The 6,392-nt window shown below is 42.3% G+C and overlaps 1 protein-coding gene and 1 long non-coding RNA gene across 3 annotated transcripts in view; one reads left to right on the forward strand and one right to left on the reverse strand.

The window, feature by feature from the left end:
- The window catches only part of LOC104951481 (uncharacterized), a 62,817-nt gene that overhangs the window by 46,831 nt on the left and 9,594 nt on the right, over window positions 1-6,392 (forward strand). The window contains exon 7 of one of the 2 annotated variants that reach the window (XR_799030.1): window positions 5,069-5,171. This is a non-coding gene — a long non-coding RNA (uncharacterized lncRNA). Of the gene's footprint in view, window positions 1-5,068; window positions 5,681-6,392 lie in introns of those variants that run through there. The other variant, XR_799029.1, reaches the window with a different exon arrangement.
- en2a (engrailed homeobox 2a) overlaps window positions 5,770-6,392 on the reverse strand; it is a 5,823-nt gene continuing 5,200 nt past the window's right edge. Inside the window, exon 2 of the mRNA XM_010778144.1 lies at window positions 5,770-6,392. This exon is cut by the window's right edge and continues 1,952 nt beyond it. The gene's annotated coding sequence lies outside the window, so the exon portion shown is untranslated.

Here is a 6,392-nt window from a genome sequence, read left to right on the forward strand (position 1 = left end):
ACCGCAGTCTCTTGTCCTAAATCCTTTGAATCTCCTATCCACTATCCTTAACCCAGGGGTTCCCAAACGTTGCCGTGCCAGGCACCCCATATAGCATTATCCTCTGGCGGGACCCCCTGTGGCAATTTTTTTTAAATGATGTGCACAAGTGCCCCCGATGTAACATGCAGTGCGTTGCCACTACATTTGGCGCCTTCTGCCTGATCAAAGCTGTCACTCCGCTTTCTTTGCCTGTCATAGCCCCACTGCCCCATCTGAACACACACCCACACAACGAGACCAGTCAAGTCCATTTGAGATGATGTATTCATCTAAAACTTGGCACTACATTTGGCGCCTTCTGGTCTCCCATCTGTGTGCGTCACTCTTTAGTGTCCCCTGGTCTCCCAGTTGTGTGTGCGCCACTCTTTAGTGTCTCCTGGCCTCCCAGCTGTGTGCGTCACTTTTTAGTGTCCCCTGTTCTCTCAGCTGTGTGCGTCACTTTTTAGTGTCCCCTGTTCTCCCAGCTGTGTGCGTCACTCTTTAGTGTCCCCTGGTCTCCCAGCTGTGTGCGTCACTTTTTAGTGTCCCCTGGTCTCCCAGCTGTGTGCGTCACTCTTTAGTGTCCCCTGGTCTCCCAGCTGTGTGCGTCACTCTTTAGTGTCCCCTGGTCTCCCAGCTGTGTGCGTCACTCTTTAGTGTCCCCTGGTCTCCAGCTGTGTGTGTCACTCTTTAGTGTCCCCTGGTCTCCCAGCTGTGTGCATCACTCTTTAGTGTCCCCTGGTCTCCCAGCTGTGTGCGTCACTCTTTAGTGTCCCCTGGTCTCCCAGCTGTGTGCGTCACTCTTTAGTGTCCCCTGGTCTCCCAGCTGTGTGCGTCACTCTTTAGTGTCCCCTGGTATCCAGCTGTGTGTGTGCATCACTCTTTAGTGTCCCCTGGTCTCCCAGCTGTGTGCGTCACTTTTTAGTGTCCCCTGGTCTCCCAGCTGTGTGCATCACTCTTTAGTGTCCCCTGGTCTCCCAGCTGTGTGCGTCACTCTTTAGTGTCCCCTGGTCTCCCAGCTGTGTGCGTCACTCTTTAGTGTCCCCTGGTCTCCCAGCTGTGTGCGTCACTCTTTAGTGTCCCCTGGTCTCTCAGCTGTGTGCGTCACTCGTTAGTGTCCCCTGGTCTCCCAGCTGTGTGCGTCACTCTTTAGTGTCCCCTGTTCTCTCAGCTGTGTGTGTCACTCTTTAGTGTCCCCTGGTCTCCGTTGTGTTTTGAGCTTCTTGCAGCGTTTGGTTTCTGCAGCTTTTAGTAAACGCTGCGCATGTCTCCTCAAGTTGCTGAATGTTCTCTAAATGCTGCATGTGTTGTTGATGAAGATGTTTCTTCATGTGGAACCTTTGATTTTTAATATCTGCATCGTTTCTGAAGCTGCAGCACGTTTCTCCTGATGGAAATGTTTAGTAGCGCGTTAGCACCTGTCGGCCACCGTAGGAAATGTAGCATACAGAAAGAACTGTTGAGGAGATCTGGTTTTCAACCCCCTCATCTTATGAATTATTGAATTGTAATGCAGCAGATCACATTACAGCCTCCTTTGGTTCCTTTGCATGCATTTGTTTCTTCCAGAATGTTTTTAGAATAAGAAGTCAGTGCTTATTTTGAGAGATATTCAACAGTGTTTACCTCAGTGTGTTACACAAACACCCTGGTTTTTATTCTGGAGTCAGAGCTTGTTTGGTTGCATGTTTAACTCGAACAGGGAAGTTTTGGGTGTAAAACTTTCTGTGCAAAGTAAACTTGGGAATTCAGGAAACATTAAATGAGTCGTCGGTGTGAAACTGTTATAATTGCATGGTGATTTAATACTAAAGATTGTGAGATTAGGTATTGCATCATCCTAATTGCATGGCTTACGATAAAGACATTTGTGAAGACGTTTGAAATGCAATTTAATAACATTTGAACTCGTGCATACCATGTAATGCATACTCATTTATAATAACAGTCATTTGGTAACAGACATAAGGTTTAAGTGTGTTTTTTTAATCTTTTAACTGGTATTATCATGATGTTGTTTTCATGAAAAAGCCATTCAAAGCAATGTTTCATATCTATTATTGAATATTTAGCAATTCATTGAGGAACACAACAATTCTGTTCATTGATGAGTTTATTTGATCATTGATGAGGAAAAAACATAATCGTTTTTTAAGATTTGCTGATTTTTAATGTGATTTATGTAAAATATCTTTGTATTTCTGACTCTTTTAGCGATTTGAATATGTTCTGGAAGGTCATGATGATCAATATTAAGGCTTTATGATGAATTAGGCAACAGACTAATTGCAAATGACAATGCAGTAAAAAATAAAGGATGTGTCGATGTTTCATGGGGTAAAATAAATGTTTGTTAAGGTATGTCTGCTTCCATTTCAATGTCAATATAATGAAAGTTAGTGTTAGTCTGTTTCACCAGAATCAACACCAAAAACCGTCGTTTTATTGAAGCTAAATCCAAAGTGCAGAGAAAGTAATAACTTAAGTGCAAGTAAAACAATTCAGTCATTGTGTGAAATGTAATATTTTATAAACAGATCCACTTTTAATTCAGTGTTTTCTCATTAATGTTCTGCCCAAAAAAGAACAATCAAGTGCTTTCTTTTTGTGCTTCATCAATGAAACCACATGAAATGTAAGATTTCATATCTCCTGGTTTTAATCCACTCCTCTAAAGCCTGGAGAAACAGAAATGGCGGCTATGGGAAAAAGGGAACGGGGAGAGATTTGTTTTTCCCTGAGTTTCCGCCCTAGTGAACAAAAAGGACCTTTATTGAAAAGCATCTCTTTACAAGGGGTCGCTCAAACCCGGTGTGTGAAATGAGAGTTGCCTGGGTGTGACTTCTGCAGAAAGCATCCGCTCTCCATTGTCTGCGCAGTCATCCATGAGAGATCAAGGGTTACCAAGGTGCTCTGGAGAAGGGAGGGCTCTATGTGAGACACCGAAAGTCCACAAAATACTCATTTCCTTTGCGTGTTCAGACGCTCCTTAATGAAAAGTGTTGCCTGCCTAGCCTCCTGTACACTATATGTATAGAAAAGTTAGTCCAGACTCTGTTTACCCCGTGCCGAATGTGTAGAAAAGGTAAAAAGTAATTCTCTCTTTCTTGCCAAGAAGAGTTCAGTCACTGAGCCACGGCATTAACTTGTATTCTAACAAGATTAAAATATATTCGTCCTGGGGATTAGCATAGTTAGGTGTCCCTTTAGCTCTCTTTTTTGCAGCAGTGGTGCGGTGACAGTGGGCTTTGATCTGCGTACCGAGGCAAGAGTCCTGGCTTGGACCTAGCCACTCGAGTGCCAAGTGTGAAATTGGCCTGATGTCATCCCCATTCTTCACCTTTTACATCTTTCACCACTTTAATTATGTTTCCGCCACAAAGCCCGGGCACCTCTGAGCAGCAGATTCCACTCTGGCCGTAGGAAGCATTTTTAGAAAAGTGGGTAAATGACACAGTGGGGGGGGGCGAGCGGTGGGAGGATGGTGGGAGAGGTCATAGTAGGATGGGGGGGGAGACCCTTTTGTGTTTTAGAGGTAGACATTGATGTATCCTGCGCTCACTTCCATCTTTACAGCTTGAGAACTTGCAGAAAGTCACTTTTATTTCATGCATTTTGCTCAAATTCTGCACGTTCTTACACAAGAGGTGTTTACTCCCCAGCGTGTTGGTGATTTGTACTCCATGTGGTGTTGTTTTGGAGGACATTTGACCTCCTGGATGTCACTTTTTTTGCTAATTACTTTCACATAAAAGCAAAGAGAGTGTGCTCGTGCAGCTTCGGCTATTGATTCTGCAGAGAAGGCCGTCCGTGGTCGCTTGTCCTCTCTGCTGATGCTCGTTTTTCTTCTTTGGTTTGTGAGATGTTGGCCCTGTGGTGTGGGGAGGGGTCACACAGACACACACACAGACACACACACACACAGACACACAGACACACACACACACACACACACACTTGTCAGCATCAAAACATGGTCATGATTACAAGGCACACAATAAGCATGGCCACTATGGCTTAATATACTCAATCCACGTCTAACCAGTATCGTATTCTTGACATTTTGAATAGAGCATGCATATGTGTCTAAAACGTAACGTGCGTAAACATAGACTTAAAAAATGTACAAATACAGAAATAAGTCAACCAAACATGATTACCAAACCAATATGTGTAGTGTGTGCACATGCATCTAAAACGGGTGCTTAAAGTACATTTTCAGACAAAACGTAGATATTTCAAAGTATTTAACTATATTTGAAATGGAGAAATAAGTGAACCTATGTCCATGCTTCTGTCCTGATTAGGGTAGTGTGCACATGCATCTAAAACAGGTGCATAAAGTACAGTTTAGGAGAGAACTTAGATTTTTTAAAACACATTTAAGATGGAGAAACGAGTAATACAATGTCCACATGTGTTGTCGTTATAGGGTAATGTGTGCACCTAAAAGAGGTGCATAAAGTACATTTAAAGAGAACTTGGATTTTTAAAAGCTAAAATATAAACAAGTAACTAAACCAACGTGCATGCTTCTGTCTTCGTGAGTGGCTTACAGGTTTTATTGTTTCCCAAACAATTTGGCTGCACACTTCCTGATAAATAAACAGGAAGATAAGATTGTAAAATGTTGACATGTGTAACACCAAGCATCTGAAACTCACTTTTTCTTGCAATGAGACAAGTTATGTTCCCGTATTAAAGCAGAGAGAGCGTGCTCCTGCAGCTCCATGCCCCCGTGTCCCTGTCTGAACTTCGGGGAGTTTCTCTGCAAGTGAATATTTTTCTTCTTGATGGACCTGAAACAACAGGGGGTGGGGGGGTGTGTGTGTGAGAGCATGTGAGGAATCAAGTGTGTGTGCGTGCCAGGAAAAATAAAATGAACCCGAGTGATAGTAAGATGTGAGTGTGTGAGCGAGAGTAGTGTGTGTACTGGGAGGGGGGGAACCAGCCACCTGCAGCCATGACAGGCTTTGACCTTCATTGCTCTTTTTCCAGTGTGTCTCCCCCTCTCTCTCTCTCCCCCCCTCTCTCTCTCCCCTCTCAGTTCTGTGACAGAAGCTTTCAGAGGAGGAGGAGGTGGAGGACTGACCGTCGTGGAAACATCGCTCTCTGCCGTTAGACGTGGCGTTCAAAGACTAGCGGTGCAAGTATGGAAATGCAGATAAGGCATTGTTGTGGAAACATGCCTGGGAATTGTACAAGGCCCCCCCCCCCTTCACCACCACCACCAACAACCACCACCCCCCTTTTGCATAATGTTTGCATGCTTTTTTGCAAATGTTTTAATCTCAGAAGCCATGAATTTGATCCTGTGTGAATGCGATGCAGAACCGCCCATGAGTGAATGAGTGGGAGAGGATTGTCATGCCATGCAAATGAATAATATGTGATTATATTTGGGAGTATTTGACATCTAGGCAACTATTTTTGTATATATCTGCCTAATTTAAGCTAATAATGCATGTTGTTTTCCAGATTTGAATGCGTGCAGAAGCTCAGCGTTGATTTGAGGTCACACTTTGTGTTTGTTTTTTACAAAAGATGCCAGAAACATGTTTGTGTATAATCTTCAAGGTTTTATTAACTCTTCTTTTGCAGTGTTCAGGAGGCAGTTAATTACACAATTAATACATGATACAAATTATGTACACTTATACCAAAGAATACTTCAACATAAAATAAAAAATAGCATTGTCTTCTACAACTCTGTGTTGTAATTTCATTTAAACATGTTCATATATAGATAGATATACGCTGATGAGTAAATTCATAATGTCGTACCAGCAGTGTTTTCATAAAGGCATTGAATAGTCTGCATTTGAAGTAATACTGCTTCTCTGATTCGGCACAGTTTCTGTTTCAGAAAAAAAGTTCACACTTGAACTTTAAGGCAAAGTGTGTCTCTGTTTGGTGGATTTTAATTCACACACACTTTTTGCAGATACACAACAAAAACACTTTGAAAAAGGCAGAAAAGTCCACAATTTGGTATGGATACAGTCTAAAACTTCATACTCCCGTCGATAAAGTTTATAAACACAGTTATTTTTGCCCCCCCAAGTACAACAAATTGCAGCTTTCATGCAAAAAGGCCCCATAAACTATTTTCATTCACAAAACAAAAAGAAACAAAAGGAAGTTATTGCAAGATAAACAAGCAGTGTGAACACCTCAGATATCTACTCTAAAGCAACACTGGTCATTGGATAGATCTTTTTTCTCAATATAATCTATATAAATACACATATGAAGTCCTTTCAACAACGATTTGTAATACAGTCAGACGGATTTGCCTTTTTCATGATAAATGTAATAAAACTGTATATAGAGAAGGATTTGTAGAGGCTATTCTAGAACAGAAGGGGGGG

Source organism: Notothenia coriiceps, unplaced genomic scaffold (genome assembly GCF_000735185.1).
Source record: "Notothenia coriiceps isolate Sejong01 unplaced genomic scaffold, NC01 NC01_scaffold00018999, whole genome shotgun sequence".
Classification (NCBI taxonomy): Eukaryota; Metazoa; Chordata; class Actinopteri; order Perciformes; family Nototheniidae; genus Notothenia; species Notothenia coriiceps.